Source organism: Nomascus leucogenys, chromosome 12, assembly GCF_006542625.1.
Source record: "Nomascus leucogenys isolate Asia chromosome 12, Asia_NLE_v1, whole genome shotgun sequence".
NCBI classification, from domain to species: Eukaryota; Metazoa; Chordata; class Mammalia; order Primates; family Hylobatidae; genus Nomascus; species Nomascus leucogenys.
This window is the reverse complement of record NC_044392.1, coordinates 31,279,769-31,296,728: the sequence shown is the minus strand read 5'-3', so window position 1 is coordinate 31,296,728 and position 16,960 is coordinate 31,279,769. Positions and strand designations below refer to the sequence as shown.

At 37.7% G+C, this 16,960-nt stretch overlaps 1 long non-coding RNA gene across 2 annotated transcripts in view; it reads right to left on the bottom strand.

Moving 5' to 3' along the window:
• LOC105740576 overlaps window positions 1-16,960 on the bottom strand; it is a 60,852-nt gene that overhangs the window by 19,362 nt on the left and 24,530 nt on the right. Inside the window, exon 1 of one of the 2 annotated variants that reach the window (XR_001116621.1) lies at window positions 14,456-14,713. The exons of the other annotated variant lie outside the window; for it this stretch is intronic. This is a non-coding gene — a long non-coding RNA (uncharacterized LOC105740576). Of the gene's footprint in view, window positions 1-14,455; window positions 14,714-16,960 lie in introns of those variants that run through there. 2 annotated transcript variants of the gene reach the window in all.

Here is a 16,960-nt window from a genome sequence, read left to right as displayed (position 1 = left end):
TCAATGCCTAATTTGTTGAGGGTTTTTAACATAAAGGGATGTTGAATTTTATTGAAATTCAACATTCTATTGACATGATCATGTGGTTTTTGTTTTTAGCTGTTTATGTGATGAATCACATTTATTGATTTACATACATTGACCCAACCTTGCATCCCAGGAATAAAGTCTACTTGATCATGGTGGATTAGCTTTTTGATATGCTGCTGGATGTGGTTTGCTAGTATTTTGTTGAGAACTTTTGCATCTGCATTCATCAGGGATATTAGCCTGAAGTTTTCTTTTTTTATTGTGTCTCTGCCAGGTTTTGGTATCAGAATGATGCTGGCTTCATAGAATGAGTTAGGGAGGAGTCTATCCTACTCCAATTTTTGAAATAGTTTCAGTGGGATTGGTATCAGCTCTTCTTTATACATCTAATAGAATTCATCTATGAATCTATCTGGTTAGGGACTCTTTCTGGTTGATAGGTTTTTTATTACTGATTTAATTTCTGAACTCTCTTGGTCTGTTCAGGGTTTCAATTTCTTCCTGCTTCAATCTTGGGAGGTTGTATGTGTCCAGGAATTCATCCATTTCTTCTAGGTTTTCTAGTTTGTGTGCACAGAGATGTTCATAGTACTCTCTGAGGGTTTTTTTTAATTTCTGTAGGATCGGTAGGATTGTCCCCTTTGTCATTTCTGATTGTGTTTCTTTGGATCTTTTTCTTGAATTTGAATATCATTCTCTCTAGCAAGGCTGGGAAAATTTTCATGGAAAATATCCTCAAACATGCTTTCCAAGTTGCTTCCTCTGTATCCCTCTCTTTCAGGGATACCAATGAATCATAGGTTTGGTCTCTTTACATAATCCCATATTTCTCTGAGGTTTTGTTCATTTTTTAAATTATTTTTTCTTTATTTTTATATGACTGAGTTGATTGGAGGACCCAGTCTTCAAGCTCTGAGATTCTTTCCTCAGCTTGTTGTATTCTACTATTAATACTTCCAATTGTATTATAAAATTCTTGTGTGAGTTTTTCAGCTCTATTCAATTAGTTTGGTTCTTTCTTAAAATGGCTATTTTGTCTTTCAGTTCTTGAATAGTTTTAGTGGATTCCTTAGATTCTTTGGATTGGATTTCAACTTTCTCCTGAATCTCAACAAGCTTCAATGCCATCCAGATTCTGAATTCTCTGTCAGTCTATTCAGTCATTTAAATCAGGTTAAGAACCATTGCTGGGGAGCTAGTGCAGTCATGTGGAGGTAAGAAGACATTCTGGCTTTTAGAGTTACCAGAGCTTTTATGTTGATTCTTTCTCATCTCTGTGGGCTGATATTCCATTAATCTTTGCATTGCTTTCTTTTCAATAGGGCTTTTTGCTTTTATATTCTCTGATGCCCTTGAGGGTTTGACTGTGATTTTAAGCTGGGTTTAGTCAACTGGCTTCATTTCTGAATGATTTCAGGGGGCCAAGGCTCAGCTCAGCACTTCTGGGCTGCATGCTGTATACCTGGGGGCCTGGGATCAGGCCCACAGTTTTTTTTTTCTCAGACTCCTCAAAGTTAAGCACCTGCTCTGCTGGAGGGGCTAAAGTGCTCCCTGTCCACTGGCAATAGCACTCCGATGGGGAGTGTCAGACAAAGCACTTAGGGCAGTGGCACCAGGGTCCATGCCAGCAAAGCAGTCATGGGAGGCTACAGGCAAATGTGTTACGGCAAATCAGTGGAGTGCAGCTGCAGGCTGGTGCATGCTGGCAGGGGCACATCTTCAAAGGCTCTTTGATGATTAGGCAGGGTCATCTCACTATGTCAGTGGCCACCAGGAAGCACCCTGTTTGGGAATCTGAAGCTGCACTGCAAACAAGTTCAGCCAGGCAGGAACTCCGGGAGAGGCTGGTGGCAGACAGGAGAGTCGTCAGATCAGATTGGCCTTGTCCCACAGGCAAAATATCCCTGTTCTGTCCAGGTACAGCAGTCAACAAAGGCCAAAGCCTCCTAGAGGAACATGGCGAGCCTTGAGGAGTAGGCATCTCTGGCTATGCTCCACTGCAGCCATTCCCATGCCAAACCCTGTGGGTTCCATGCAGGCTGTAATCCTGTCCCTGCTAACTCTCTAAGCCATTCTCTCTGCCAGCTTAAATGTCCATGGGGGTTGCTGGCAGGTCTCCTGCAGCCAGGATTCTGGAGGTCCATGGAGAGAGTGGTCCACTACACACCTATTTAACTCATCCTCCCTCAGGAGCCACTTGGGGGCAGGAACAAATACTGGTGCTCACTATTTTTTATTTACATATGTTACAGGTATATTTATTATACTTTCCAAAGTCACCCCAAGAGACATAAGGAAATAATGAAGTGTATCATGGCGAACAATAGAACAGAATAAATAACCAAAGAAATTGAAGCAGAGTGAAAACTTAAGGTCTTACAACTCATAAACCATTTAGATATTAAGTCCACAAATTCTTGAAAGCTATATTGTAAATAGTAGGCTAAATTCATGATTAATAAAAACTATTTAACATGATTATATTTTCTATGCTAAAGTTTTATATTAAAATCATCTTAGTGCCTCCTTCATCCTGAATAGGTAAGGCTGAGAACACCATAACATGAGTATCTCCAAAAGAAGGCATTTTATGATCAGGATAACACTTTTCATAGATTCCCTGATTATGATAGTGTAAAAATTCTAGATGATTGTTTATTATTTTTTGTTTAATGAAATCAAAAGTTAACATACTTTCTTATTCTAAGATGCCATTGACTGTCATATGCACTATTAATAACAACTTTGGGTACAATAAATAAGCAAAATTTAACCTTCACATTGAATTTAAGACTCATTCCAATTATGGAATAATAAACTATGGGCAAAGTACATTTTATCATTGAGGATACTGTACTTTTAAAATAGCTGATCTGAATTCAGTGAGTTCGCTAGTGATTTTGAGACAGTAAATATCAAAGTATTGGATCTTTTTTGCTCTCATTTGCTTGACTTTAAAATGAGATTATTCTCTGCCTTTCTGAAAGTAGAGAAAGAGAAGGGCTAAAGGAGGACAGGGCAGAAGAGATAATATTTGAGGAACAATTCTAGCTCTAAGGCTCTTAGATTACAGTTCCATGTTTCTCAATAACAATAAAATTATTGAAAGGGAACAGATGCTCATTTGATTAATTCATACAAACCCTTGTTTTAACTTACATTCTTTTCTGAATCTATTTGCAGTTCACAGAGAATTTCTACCTTTGTAACCCATGATTTTGGAAGAAACTTTAAAAGTTGATGATTTTAGGAGTTGATGAGTCATTCTTTCTTCATAAAATCTTTGACGACAAGCTCCAATAGCTAAAGTAGACACAGCTTCCAATGAGCAGGACAGCAGCTCCACTTTTAATAAGTTAATCCAATGGTTTTTGTCATGAGCAAAACAAGAAATCATGTTTTTAATAATACTAAAAGGTCACTGCATCTTGTTAACATCTGGAGTTCAATCACTTCTGTGCTAAAAACCGGGGAATGCTTCAGCAGGGCATAAATCTTGCCCCTTATTGTACATATGATCCAGATGCCGGAGGAGAATTAACGTTTGTTTGTAACACATCTGGTGTCGGCAGCTTTGAGTAAGCTCTAATAGAAAGAGTGTGGAACTAACGCAGCATTACACCTTCACTCAGGCCAGGGGTTCTAGACTGAAGGTAAAAGCCTTGAGGTGTCCCTTGGGGTTTAGCAATAAACTGCACTAATCAGCTCTGGCATTGTGTTAAGTGCAGAGTGTTTTGAATTTTCCACATCAGTTTTGCAGCCCTGTAATTCTACATTCCAACTGTCTGCTTTTGACAACTTTGTAGACTTGCCACCATCTTAAGCTCCAAATGAAAGAAAGGCCCAGATTCACTGTCAGAGTTCAGACTATCCCATAAAATGGGGGAGGACACATGATCACTACCAGAGCAGTAATGAGCAAATAATAACAAGACTAGCCTTATCTGTACATATAAAAAGTGACTTGGTATCCTATCCATGAAAAGCAATAGAATGAAGTAGAAAGAGTGCAGAATTTCAGCTGGGACATCTAAGCTCAAGCCCTATCTCTGGTACGTGTGCAGAAGTCCAAAATTAACTGGGTCATATTTTCTCACAAGGGATATATAAGAACAAAATCAGATGATGACTTTTTGTAACAAGAGGATAAGGTCCAAATTTCCTGAAATAGTATTTTAATTCACTTTGTAATATAAAATTCCTTCCCAACCTTTGTTATCGTCAGCATATTCTGGGTTTTAAAGTATAACAAATATCTTGCACCTTAAAAACCTGCCACATAATTTGATGTTTTACAGTCTTTGTCCAAGTTATTCCTATTGGTTATAAGGTTTTCTTCAATCCATTTGCCTAGTTATTAATTTCTGGACACTTTGCACTAAGATTCCTTCTTTATAAATCACTTGTGCATGTCTCTAGCATAGTACTTTTTATGGAGTATTATATATTGCCCATTGTTTTCTGTGTCTTTCTCCTTGGCTAGACGGTGACCCTACTTCATGATATCTGTGAAAGAAAAGATGGTAACCATTAGGGGCACTTAATAATAAAGTCTTTTTTTTTTTTTTGAGCTAGTGTCTCGCTCTGTCACCCAGGCTGGAGTGCAGTGGCATCATCTCAGCTCACTGCAACCTACCCTTCCCATGTTCAAGTGATTCTCCTGTCTCAGCCTCCTGAATAGTTGGGATTACAGGTGGTGCCACAATGCCTGGCTAATTTATTTATTTGTTTTTTAGTAGAGATGAGGGTTCACCATGTTGGCCAAGCTGGTCTCGAACTCCTGACCTCAAGTGATCCACCCGCCTCAGCCTCCAAAAGTGCTCGGATTACAAGCACGAGCCACCATGCCCAGCCCATTTAATAATAAAGTCTTAAGGATACATTTCATGTTGTTGCAGATAGCCTCAAATTAAATCACACTTCTATGAGAAAATTATTTGTGATGGCCAAATGATATGGCAGCAAATGCTACTGGGTAACTGGGGGATTTTATAGTAGGATTTAAAAGAGTACCTACCTAACTGTAAATGTGTTTTTATGATGGTGTTGTGCTCTGTCGGGGGTCAGGCTCTGAAATCAGAGAGGTAAGATACTCACATCAGCAGAGGCATATAGGAACCAAGATCATCTGAACCAAGGACAGATTCATGTGTCCTAATTCACACTGTCTGGTTCATGTGTTCATTGAGGAAAATGGTGGGTATAATCTTCCACCCTGTTCAAAGTGTTCTTCATTTTAAGTTGGTACAGCATGTATGGTTGACTGAGTTAAATATGCATATGACATGGTTCCACTAATCACATGTTTAAAGTTGGTTTTCGTAACTGTAACTAGAAACCCAGAAGAGACTACTTTCCAGTTTAGACTTGAAAACTGCCACAGCACCAAATGAATCATATAGAATAAAATTATAAGACAGGAACATTGGAAGAAAAAATGCAGAGTACAAAAGTAAGATTGAAAAAGGTATTAATGTCTCAAAGAGACTGATTTCTAGTACTAATATGATTCTAATAACTTCACTTTGTTTTTGGAGAACGCTTGTATATTCCTCAGTACTTTCATATGTCTTTGATTCGTTTCTCTTCCCTGCCTACCTGTGGAATAATGGGCAAGACCATGCTTAGGGTGGAAGGAAAAGCAAAGAATAGATACATCAATCTAAAAATAGCCACATAAGTTATATCAGTTTTCCAGTAGAAAGTTTTCTAGCTTATAAATACTTATTACAGAAAAGAGCTTAGATTGAAGAAGACATATTTAGTCCAGGTATGAAGAATAAATAACTAATAGAAGATACAACTAATGAAGTGCTGAAACACACACACACCCAAGGCTGACACAATTCACAACCAACAGAGCTTCACTGCAAGAAATATAAAAGAACATGTTCTAGACTGAAAGAAAATAATAAAAGTTGAAAGTGCAAGGAGCAATGAATATCTTTGTGAAAGGTAAATATGTAGATAAATATAAAGTATTGACTGTTTAAAGCAAGAACAATTGCAGTATTTTATGGGGATTATCACATGTAGGAGCATATGACAATAGCAAAAATGGCAAAGGTGAAGTAGAGGGTGACAGATGTATACTGTTCTAGATGTTTTACATTGTTGGAAAAGCCAAAAAGGTATTAAGATAGACCATAATAAGTTAGCTTTTGTCTTATAATTTTTAGTGTATCCACTAAAGCAATTATATTAAAAAGCATAACAAAAGCCTACCAGAGAAGAAAAAATGAAATATAAAAAGTATTTTATTATTACAAAGCAAGTATAATAAAGAAACAAAAACAAGGGAAAACTAGAAAACAAATAGCAATATGGGAGACCAAACCCAACTACATCAGTAATTGCATTTTATGCAAATGGATGAAATACTTCAGTTAACAAGACTTCCAGTTCACATTTTTAAAAAAATACAATTATGGCTGCTTATAAAAAGCACACCATAAATATAAAAATATATAGTATTTTAAAGAATGTAAAAAAGACATGCTAAGTGAACATTAGCCAAAAGAGAGCTGGTATGACTAAAGTGATATCAAAGTAGACTTTAAGATGAGAAAAATATAGAGTGATAAAGAGTGATATTTCATAATATTAAAAGAACCATATCTTCACAAGAACACAAAGTCCTGAGTAATCTGTACACCCTCCTTGTTTGGAGATTAAAGCTGACTTCATAAGACTAGGTTAGAATTATGGTAGGCCCTTGAAATTTGCTTAAGTCTCTATCTCTACAAAAATAAAGGTTAAAAACACAATTAGCCAGGCATGATGGCACACATCTGTAGTCTCAGCTACTTAGGAGGCTGAGGCAGGAGGATCACTTGAGCCTAGGAGTTTGAGGCTGCAGTGAGCTGACTGTGCCACTACACTCCAGCAAGACACTGTATGTGTATATATATATATATATATATATATATATATATATATATATATATATATATATATCTTTAAACAATAACCTGCCATTCCTTAGTTTGCTTTTCTATAAGTTGCTTATGACCCCAGAGTCACATAACTGGAAGTCAAAAAATTTATAACGCCGGGCGTGGTGGCTTATGCCTGTAATCCCAGCACTTTGGGAGGCCGAAGCAGGTGGATCATGAGGTCAAAAGATTGAGACCATCCTGGCCAACATGGTGAAACCCTGCCTCTACCAAAAATACAAAAATTAGTTGGGCATGGCGGTGTGCCCCTGTAGTCCCAGTTACTCAGGAGGCTGAGGCAGGATAATTGCTTGAACCTGGGAGGCGGAGGTTGCAGTGAGCCAAGATTGCGCCACTGCACTCCAGCCTGGCGACAGAGTGAGACTTCATCTCAAAAAAAAAAAAAAAAAAATTATAACTTCTCCAACTACTCTATAACTAACGTCATTATTGTGAAAACTAAAAAACTGGGCTTTGAGACATTTTTCAGATTTAGCATTTTGACAGACCAAGAGACAAAACTTGGTCCTGAGGCCCCTTTTTGGAAGTGACTCAGCCACACAAAGACAGTTTAGACACTGCTGTGATTTCATCCCTAGCCAATCATTGTTTCAATTCCTCCAGCCCCCTGCTTGCTAAAATATCCTTAAAAACCCTAGCCTCTGAAGTTTTAGGGAGATGGATTTAAGAAATACCTCTCCTCCTCTGGCTTGGCTGGCCCTGTGATTATTAAACTCTTTCCTTGCTGCAATACTGCTGTTCTCAGTGAATTGGCTTTTCTGGGCAGTGGGCAAGAACCCATCAGGCTGCTACACAACCAGATGATTGAGGCTTATGTACCATCTTAGGCTAACCAAAACAAAAGGTGTTTGGGGCTCTGTGCAGGGAAAGTAAGAGGAGGATATTATGGTAAATAAGGTTTGTCTTGTTATGCAGTAAGATCTCTCTGGTGATAACAATTGACTCCAGGATTAGCTTTCTTCCTGGTAGGGAGACATCTTTACAAATGGAAACTTCTTTTATAAATGTAAACATCCTTTACAAAAGGGGAGATTAATATTCTATTCTTAGGCATTTAGGGGAAGGTAAGAGCTCTTCTCGCGCCTGCAGGTTCTCAACTGTCTTTATCTCAGAATATTCTATGTAACAGAGTCATATTTTGAGGTGGCATATTCTGGTATCTTTCAACAACATCTTTAAGTAGGTTCTCACCCAACTCACCTAATAAAATAGCTTTGTAGGGATTCTAGCCAAGATGGCCAACTAGATGCAGCCAGGAAAAGCATCTACCACGGAACGACCAGACCATCAAGAAGACTGGCACACTCCAAGCAGATCTTTGGAGGGAAGGCATTTGGAGTGGACAGAGGGAGGACGCAGACCCTGGGTTGAAATGGGAGGAATCTGGGAACCCTGCATGGGGCTGCTGAGCACCATGACTGCTTTCTGGCCCCCAGCAGCTTCTGGGGCAGGAGTGAGTTGAAAAGGTGAGGAATGACCCACTCTTGCCACAGACCTCTGGAATCCTAGCTGCAGAGACCCTGTGACCCCCATGGACATTTGAGCCGAGAGGGTGAGCTGTTTGGAGAGATGGCAGGGACAGAACTCCAGCCTACAGGGAGCCCAGAGGGTTTGGTGTGGGAATAGCTGCAGTGGGATATGGCCAGGGAGGCCTGTCCCCTAAGGCTCATCACACTCCTCTAGGTGGCTTTGGTCTTTGTTGACTGTCAGACTTGGACAGAAAAAGGCTTTCTTGGCTGTGGGATGGAGCCAGTCTGATCTGAGCACCCTCCTGTCTGTCACCCTCTCCCAGAGTCCCTGCCTGGCCATGCCTACTTTCAGCACAGTCTCAGATGCCCAACCAGGGTGCTTCCTGGTGGCTGCCACTATAATTCCTTTGTGTGGTGCCTCATGCCTGTAATCCCAGCACTTTGGAAGGCCGAGGCAGACAGATCACTTGAGGTCAGGAGTTCAAGACCAGCCTGGCTAACATGGTGAAACCCCATCTCTACAAAAAATTTTTAAAAATTAAAAAAATAAAAAAATTAGCTGGTGAAACCCTGTCTCTACTAAAAATACAAAAAAAAAAAAATAGCCAGGTGCAGTGGCAGGTGCCAGTAGTCCCAGCTACTCAGGAGGCTGAGGCAGGAGGATGGCGTGAACCCAGGAGGCAGAGCTTGCAGTGAGCCAAGATAGCGCCACTGCAGTCCAGCCTGGGCGAAAGAGTGAGACTCTGTCTCAAAAAAAAAAAAAAAAAAAAAAAATTAGTTGGACGTGGTGGTGTGTGCCTCTAATTCCAGCTACTTGGGAGGGTGAGGGAGGAGAATTGCTTGAACCCAGGAGGTGGAGGTTGTGGTGAGCCAAGATCACGCCACTGCACTCCAGCCTCAGTGACAGAGGGAGGCTCTGTCTCAAAAAAGAAAGAAAAAAAAAAAGGGGGGGGGAATAAAGGAGTGAAGAACATGAACAGACACTTGTAAACTTCTAAAAAGAAGACATACGACTGAGCACGGTGGCTCACGCCTATAATCCCAGCACTCTGGGAGGCCAAGGCAGGTGGATCACCTGAGGTCAGGAGCTCGAGACCAGCCTGGCCAACATGGTGAAACCCCTTCTCTAATAAAAATAGAAAAAATTAGCTGGGCATGGTGGCAGGCACCTGTAATCCCAGCTACTCAGGCGGCTGAGACAGGAGAATCACTTGAACCCAGGAGGCAGAGGTTGCAGTGAGCTGAGATTGTGTCATTGCACTCCAGCCTGGGCAACAACAGTGAAACTCCATCTCAAAGAAACCAACAAACAACAAAAAAAGAAGACATACACATGTCCAACAAGTATATGAAAAAATGTTCAACATCACTAATCAGTAGAGAAATGAATATCAAAAACAAATGAGATGCCATCTCATACCAGTCAGAATAATGGCTATTATTAAAAAGACAACAAATAATAGATGCAAGCGAAGTTGCAGAGAAAAGGGAAAATTTATACATTGTTGGTGGGAATGTAAATTAGCTCAGCCACTGTGGAAAGCAGTCTGGAGATTTCTCAAAGAACTAAAAACAGAACAACCATTTGACCCAGCCATCCCATTACTGGATATATGCCCAAAGGAATATAAATCATTCTACCATAAAGACACATGCACATATGCGTTCAACACTGCACTATTCACAATAGCAAAGACATGGAATCAACCTAGATGCCCATCAACAGAGAACTGGATAAAGAAAATGTGGTACATATACACTATCAAATACTATACAACCATAAAAAAAGAAAGAGATCATGTCCTTTGCAGCAACATGGATGGAGCTAGAGGCCATTATCATAAGCAAATTAATGCAGGAACAGAAAACCAAATACTGCATGTTATCACTTGTAAGTGGGAGGTAAACATTGAGTAGACATGGACATAAAGAAAGGAACAATAGACACTGGAACCTACCTGAGTGTGGAGGGTGGGAGGTGGGTGAGGATCCAAAAACTACTTATCAGGTACTATGCTTATTATCTGAGTGACTAAATAACCTTATAGCAAACCCCCACAACACTCAATTTACCCATATAACAAACCAGTACGTGTACCCCCAAACCTAAGATAAAAGTTGAAAAAAACTTTTGTAATTGTTATTTGTCATCAATAATAATGTATCCTTTGTATTAATTCAAAATATTAAAAGCAGCTCACCCTTTACCCCTACCAACATTTATTTTTTAATGGAATTTTGTGTTAATATTCCCAGGTACCTAAAGCTACCCTTAACCCACTATTTGCATCCTCTACCTTTCCTAAAAAGCCTTCTTCCAGGATTTTCTAAATGTAAACATAAACAGCTTACATAAACGTAAGTACATTTTTATGCAGTATCCAATCATTCTTGCATTTAATCATCAAAGAGAAAATAATGGTAAAAGCCCAGTATTCCCATTTTGCTACAGGTTACATTTTAGAAAATAAAGTTCAAAAGCAGCAACACCAACACAGACTATTCTCATTTCAATTTTCTTTACAGTTTTTTCCTACTGTTGTTTATTTGACAGAAACTCAATAGCTTACTGCAGGGTGACTGCATGAGAAGAAATTTTTAAAACATTAATAAAAATAATAGCCTAAAGTATTTGGCCCTTAATGCAACAGTAGCTTTCTTTTTATTAAACAAGTGTAAGACAGGGAAGGAGGACTTGAGACTTGATTTAAGCCTCTGAACATTAGGCCATTTAAACTCAAAGAGTTGTAGGGAAGAAAAATAATTTTTTTCTTCACCCCTCTAAGGTTCTTAGTTGAAACAGACCCCTTAATAAAAGACAGATTTACAAGAGAAAAATAAACAGAAGTTTATTAACATGTATACCTCATGTATAAATGGGAGCCACCCAGGGAATGAATAATTTTCCTACAAAGTAGCTTTAAGTTCAGGCATCATCTTCAACTGAAACAAAGAAAGAAGGATATGGGGGAAGGCCTATTATGGAGAGATGCACAGAAAAAGACTTGGTAAAACAAGGGTAAGGTTACTGTGCAGATTTAAGTTAGTGCCTTCTCTACTGATGAAGGTTTCTAGTGATTTCATCCTTCTCTTCCTGGTACAGAGAGGAGATGCTTTTACCAACGGGCATTTCCTTTATAGATGTCAATTTCCCTAACAAAAGCGTACAGGTAAACTTCTACTCTGTTTACAGAGCTCCTCCTATGTGTAAGATTTCTTTAAAAAGCTAGGTGTGGTGGTTTATGCCTATAGTCCCTGCTGCTTGGGAGGCTGAGGTGGAAGGATCCCTTAAGCCCAGGAGTTCAAGGCCGCAGTGAACTGCCATGCCACTGCAGTTTAGCCTGGGGAACAGAGTGAGATACCATCTAATTCTTAAGAAACATTTTTTTAGGTGGCATATTCTGGTCTCCTGCAGTAGCTATCACCAGATTGCCCTCCAATGAGGTTTAACAACGTACCCACCTACTAATTACGTGTAAGAATGCCTCTCACTTATCCTCATCAGCACAGTATGCTATTAAACTTTATGATCTTTGCCAATCTAGTGGGTGACCAGGGGTATTTTAGTATTACCCCTTTTCGTAAGTATTAAATGTAATTTTTGTGTTTGTCTTGTATGGGTCTGGTTAAGTATCTTTCTACCTGTTTAAACTAGATTTGTTTCCTTCCTTTATTACAAACTATTCATTTCAACTCTTCTAAGACACCTGTTTTATATATAATTCCTAGGCATGAAGTTGTGTTCTTCTTATTAGATCAAATCTGAAAACAACAAAAACTTAGGAAGACACTTAACCAGAAATAAATAAGAAGAAGTGAAGAAAATTTTTAAATGCTCCTAAGAGTCACAAAATATACGCATATATTCACATATACACATAGCATAAACACACATGAACACATACACATTTAAACAACTGGGAAGGAATACCATGTATTTGCAAAGAAATAACCTCAAAATATGAAAGTGTCAATTTCACTTGTTAATTTATAAATTTGATATATTTGTTTGAGAAGGTTGATAAGACTAAGCTAATCTCTAATGATCATCAGAAAAATAAGCAAGTAAAAATTGCCAGAAAATTTCTGAAAAACTAAATCAAGAAAAGGAAGCTATTTCTATCACATTTTAATACATATTATAAATATATTAAAAATTAACAGATTTTTTTAAAAAATTGATACTTGTACATGAATAGACAGAGAAGCTTATGAGAGAGAAAAGAAATTCCAGAAATAGATTCAAATACATATAGTTACATAGTAAAAATACAGGAACATTTCAATGTAGCATTGAAAATATGGATTATGTACTAACATTATGGGAAATCTGGGTAACTACCTGAAAAAAATAAATTTAGATTTATATTATTTACCAGAATAAATTTGAAATTGATCAAATATTTAAATATAAGAAATACAAACATAAAAGTAGTAGAAAAAAAGCCATGAAAAACATTTTATTCTTTCAAGTGAGAAAATTTAAATAGAAACAAAATCCAGAGGTCACTGAAAAATTGATAAACTTGATACAAAAAATTTAAAGAAAACATTCTACATGGCAACAATCACAATAAAATTGAAATCAAGAAAAAATGGTGAGAAAATATTTGCGTAAGAAATATATAATTTCCGTAATACATAAAGAACTCCTATTTATCAATAAGAAAAAGCCCAACCATTCACTAAATTAATGAGCAGAGAATGTGAACAAACTGATCATAGGAAAGAAAATATAAACAGCTCTTAAATATATTAAAATAAATTCAGATTTGAAGGAAACACTTTAATACATAGATTGTGAACATTTAAACCAATAAAATCTGTTTGCAGGGCATTCTGACCATGCCTATCAAAATTATAAGTGCACATACCCTTTAACCAGCAATTCCACATTTAGAATATACTCTACAGATTTACTCATGCATATAAAAAATGAAATGTATACAAGATTATTTATTGCAACTTTGTTTATAAAAGCAAAATATAGTAGTCTTCTAAATATCCATCAATAGAATATTGCTTATAGAAATTATAATGTATACATATAATGGTATATTATGAATAGTAAATAAGAAATAAAAAAGATTTTCATATATAGATATGAGATGATCACCAAAATGTTTTTAAAAGAGAAAATGCTGTAGAACATTGTGTATAATATACAAACATTTGAGTAAAAATTAATTGATAAAAAGATAGATAAAATACATATTTTATCTCCAGCCACTACATTTCAATATCAACAGACACCATGGTGTATTCCCCATATACACCTTTTTGTTAATGCTATTATACTTTTGATTACATTATTCCCTACATAGATAGACTTTGATCTTGATTTTTGCTTGCTAAAATTCAATCCATCTTTGGATCCTGTAAATTAACCTTTCTCTTCTGTTCTTTCAATACAACTATCTGAATCTAGGTTCTTTTTCTAATAAAAACTAGCAAAATCCATTAATTCCAATAACACTAAAGGCAGAGAAGGAAGGGGAAAGGAACAACTACTAAATACATGTCTGCCAGACACTTTAATGTCCTATGACATTTAATTCTAGACAACTTTTTAATTCAGGTATTATTCCAGTAACAGATGTTGTTACCAGTTTGAGAAGATTAGAGAATGTTCACAATGTCACACATCTGATAATAGGAGGTACAGAGGTTTAAACTCAAGTATCTAGGATTCTAAATCCTTTTCTGACTATACAGCCTTGTAGTTGATGGAATTTCTGCCACATTTCTTTAGAATCCGAACCTTTGAGATCATCTAGTTTGACACTCTCAATTGACAAATGAGGGAAAGAAAGCAGGAGAGGTTAAAAGCTTTGCAAACTAGTTTGTTAGTGTCAACGGGGTTGGATAGGGGTCTATAAAAACATACGTATGTAATTAGGACTAGGATGTAAGGTCAACCCGGTACTTTACACTTTTATAATAGAATTTAAGATTAACAGGATAATTGATAGTCTTTAAAATTAAAAAATTGGCACATACCACAGACAGGAGGAGTTTCAGGAATGGAAGGCATAAACATCTGACAATGAATGCCTATCTGTGAAAATTAACACCCATCCATAACATTTGTAAGAATTCTTTAGTGTCATTAACTCTTTGCCAAGCATCTTCCTGTGCTAAAGACAAAATGAGTTTTTGACATTCTCATACAAAGTCCATGTGCCCTACAATAAAATCCTGAGGTCTCCAGCACTTACTTGCCTCCTCCCTCCAATATCTGGCTCCCATCCCACAGCCTCTACCACACTGGCTCAGGAAGTAGGCAATTTCCTGCCTTGGCTGAGCCGGATATTAAGACCTCTTTGTTCCCTTATCTCTGAGAAATAACACCCCTCTGAAATACTCCAATAGCTGACTGATTCATGCTCAGGCTTACCTAAAGGACTCTCTGCTGTTCTTTAATATTAGTGTTGGCTAAGGCAGAGCAATTCACCCACATTCTAATCGTAAAATGTCATGGGGTGATATGGAGCACACTGGATAATTATAGTTCGTAGACTGTCTAATATTAGAATAAAGAAGATTTTTTAAAGAACTATTAAGCTAGGGGATCTTCCTCTCTGCTCCCACCTCCCCTCACTGACCCATCCACAAACAAACCCATTTATGTTCGTTTGCATTTATAAAAGCCTCCTTTCTCATGCAAGACATCTTAAATAGATTTCATTCATATTGGTACAGACTAAACTGAAATTTCTAGGCTGTATAACACAGGCAATTTGATTATTCTCCTTGGAGGCAATACATACAGAAATAACAACTGTTGACAACTTCTTGGTACCTCCCAATGTATAGAGACACATGACATATCGATCTATACACATAGCCTGTGTTCTCTATTTGACTGATGGTTAGTAATACCATCTGCACATCCACAGCTTGTCCAGTTTCCAGGTTTCTTCCATTTAGTGGAATGTTCTTAATACAATATTCCTATTCAACACTTCAAAGCCCTTTCAAAACATTTCACTTTTCATGTAATGCATGCCCTACATTCCAGCTTCTTTTGTTTGGAGTTCTGATATGAGGAAAAGCTAAAAACAATACATCATGATGACCAAGCACAGAAAATGCAATTTAGAAGCAAAAATGAAGAGAACACAATCTTCCCTCTTCCTTCACTGGCAAGGTTAAATGAACCAAAATATTCTAGAACTAAGAAATTTTAAAGACCATTTAGTCTCACCAGCTCATTTTACAAGTGGGGGAAGTAGGCTCTGGGTGATGAACAACATTTTAGGTTGTGGAATGGAGTAAGTTCCAGGTAAAAGAAACAACATCTGCATAGACACAGGGATGCTGATTATGCCACCAGAGGAAGACTTTGACTAGATGGGCTATCAGGAAGAATAGAACAAAAGATTAAATAAGTAGAGTTGAACACATTTAGAAAGGACTTCGGAATTTCCATTTGCAATTTGTGCGTCGATTTTCTACTTTCATGAAAATGTAGACATTGAATCATAGAGGTTAGATTTGGAAAAGAACTCAGGATCTCAGCTCTTACTTCTTTCCTTCATAATACTTTATTTAGTTGTAATTTTGTATTAATTTAACTTTAAAATCTTTGTTATTCACTAGTTTGTAATCTTCATAGCATCTGGCACAGTTGACAGGCATACAGTAAGTACTCCAAAACTATCTGTTGAATGCATGAGATCATCCGAATTAACTTTCTACATAGAGATGGCATCTTTTCTTATAGTTTCCTGAACAGTTGACTCTCTGTGGTCTCTCTGAAAATACTCAGTGATAAAGTCTGGCTATCACCAAGGCCCCTGTCAGGCCATCCTTACTGAGAAGGCGGTAACTTCTTTTGGAAGAGGGAGAACAGACTTTAGGTTACCAGGACAGTCTAGGTCCAGGAACATTAGAATATTGAATATTTCTATGTTTCTGGTAGACGCTAGTGTTTAGTTAAGATACAAGGAAATGAAATATGTGAGGACCTTTTTGTACTTATTCAAAAAGCTCTATAGAATTAGGCATTACTGGCCAGGCACAGTGGCTCAGACTTGTAATTCTAGTACTTCGGGAGGCCGAGGCGGGCGGATAACCTGAGGTCAGGAGTTCGAGACCAGACTGCCCAACACAGTGAAACCCCATCTCTACTAAAAATACAAAAATAGCTGGATATGGTGGCACACGCTTGTAATCCAAGCTACTTGGGAGGCTGAGGCAGGAGAATCGCTTGAACCCAGGAGGCAGAGGTTACAGTGAGCCACAATTGTACCACTGCACTATAGCCTGGGTGACAGAGCAAGACTCTGTTTCAAAAAGAAAAAAAAATAGGCATTACTAGACACATTTCACATATGAGGTAACTGAGGCTAAGCTTTAAGTATTTTATTCAAGGCAACACAACACACAGTAGTGAAATTAATTTGAAATCAGGTCTGGCTTTGAAGATCAGGTTTTTCCTAACCGGCTACACTGCCTCTATTAAAAAATATAAAACAGAATTGCTACCCTCAAATGAGACAC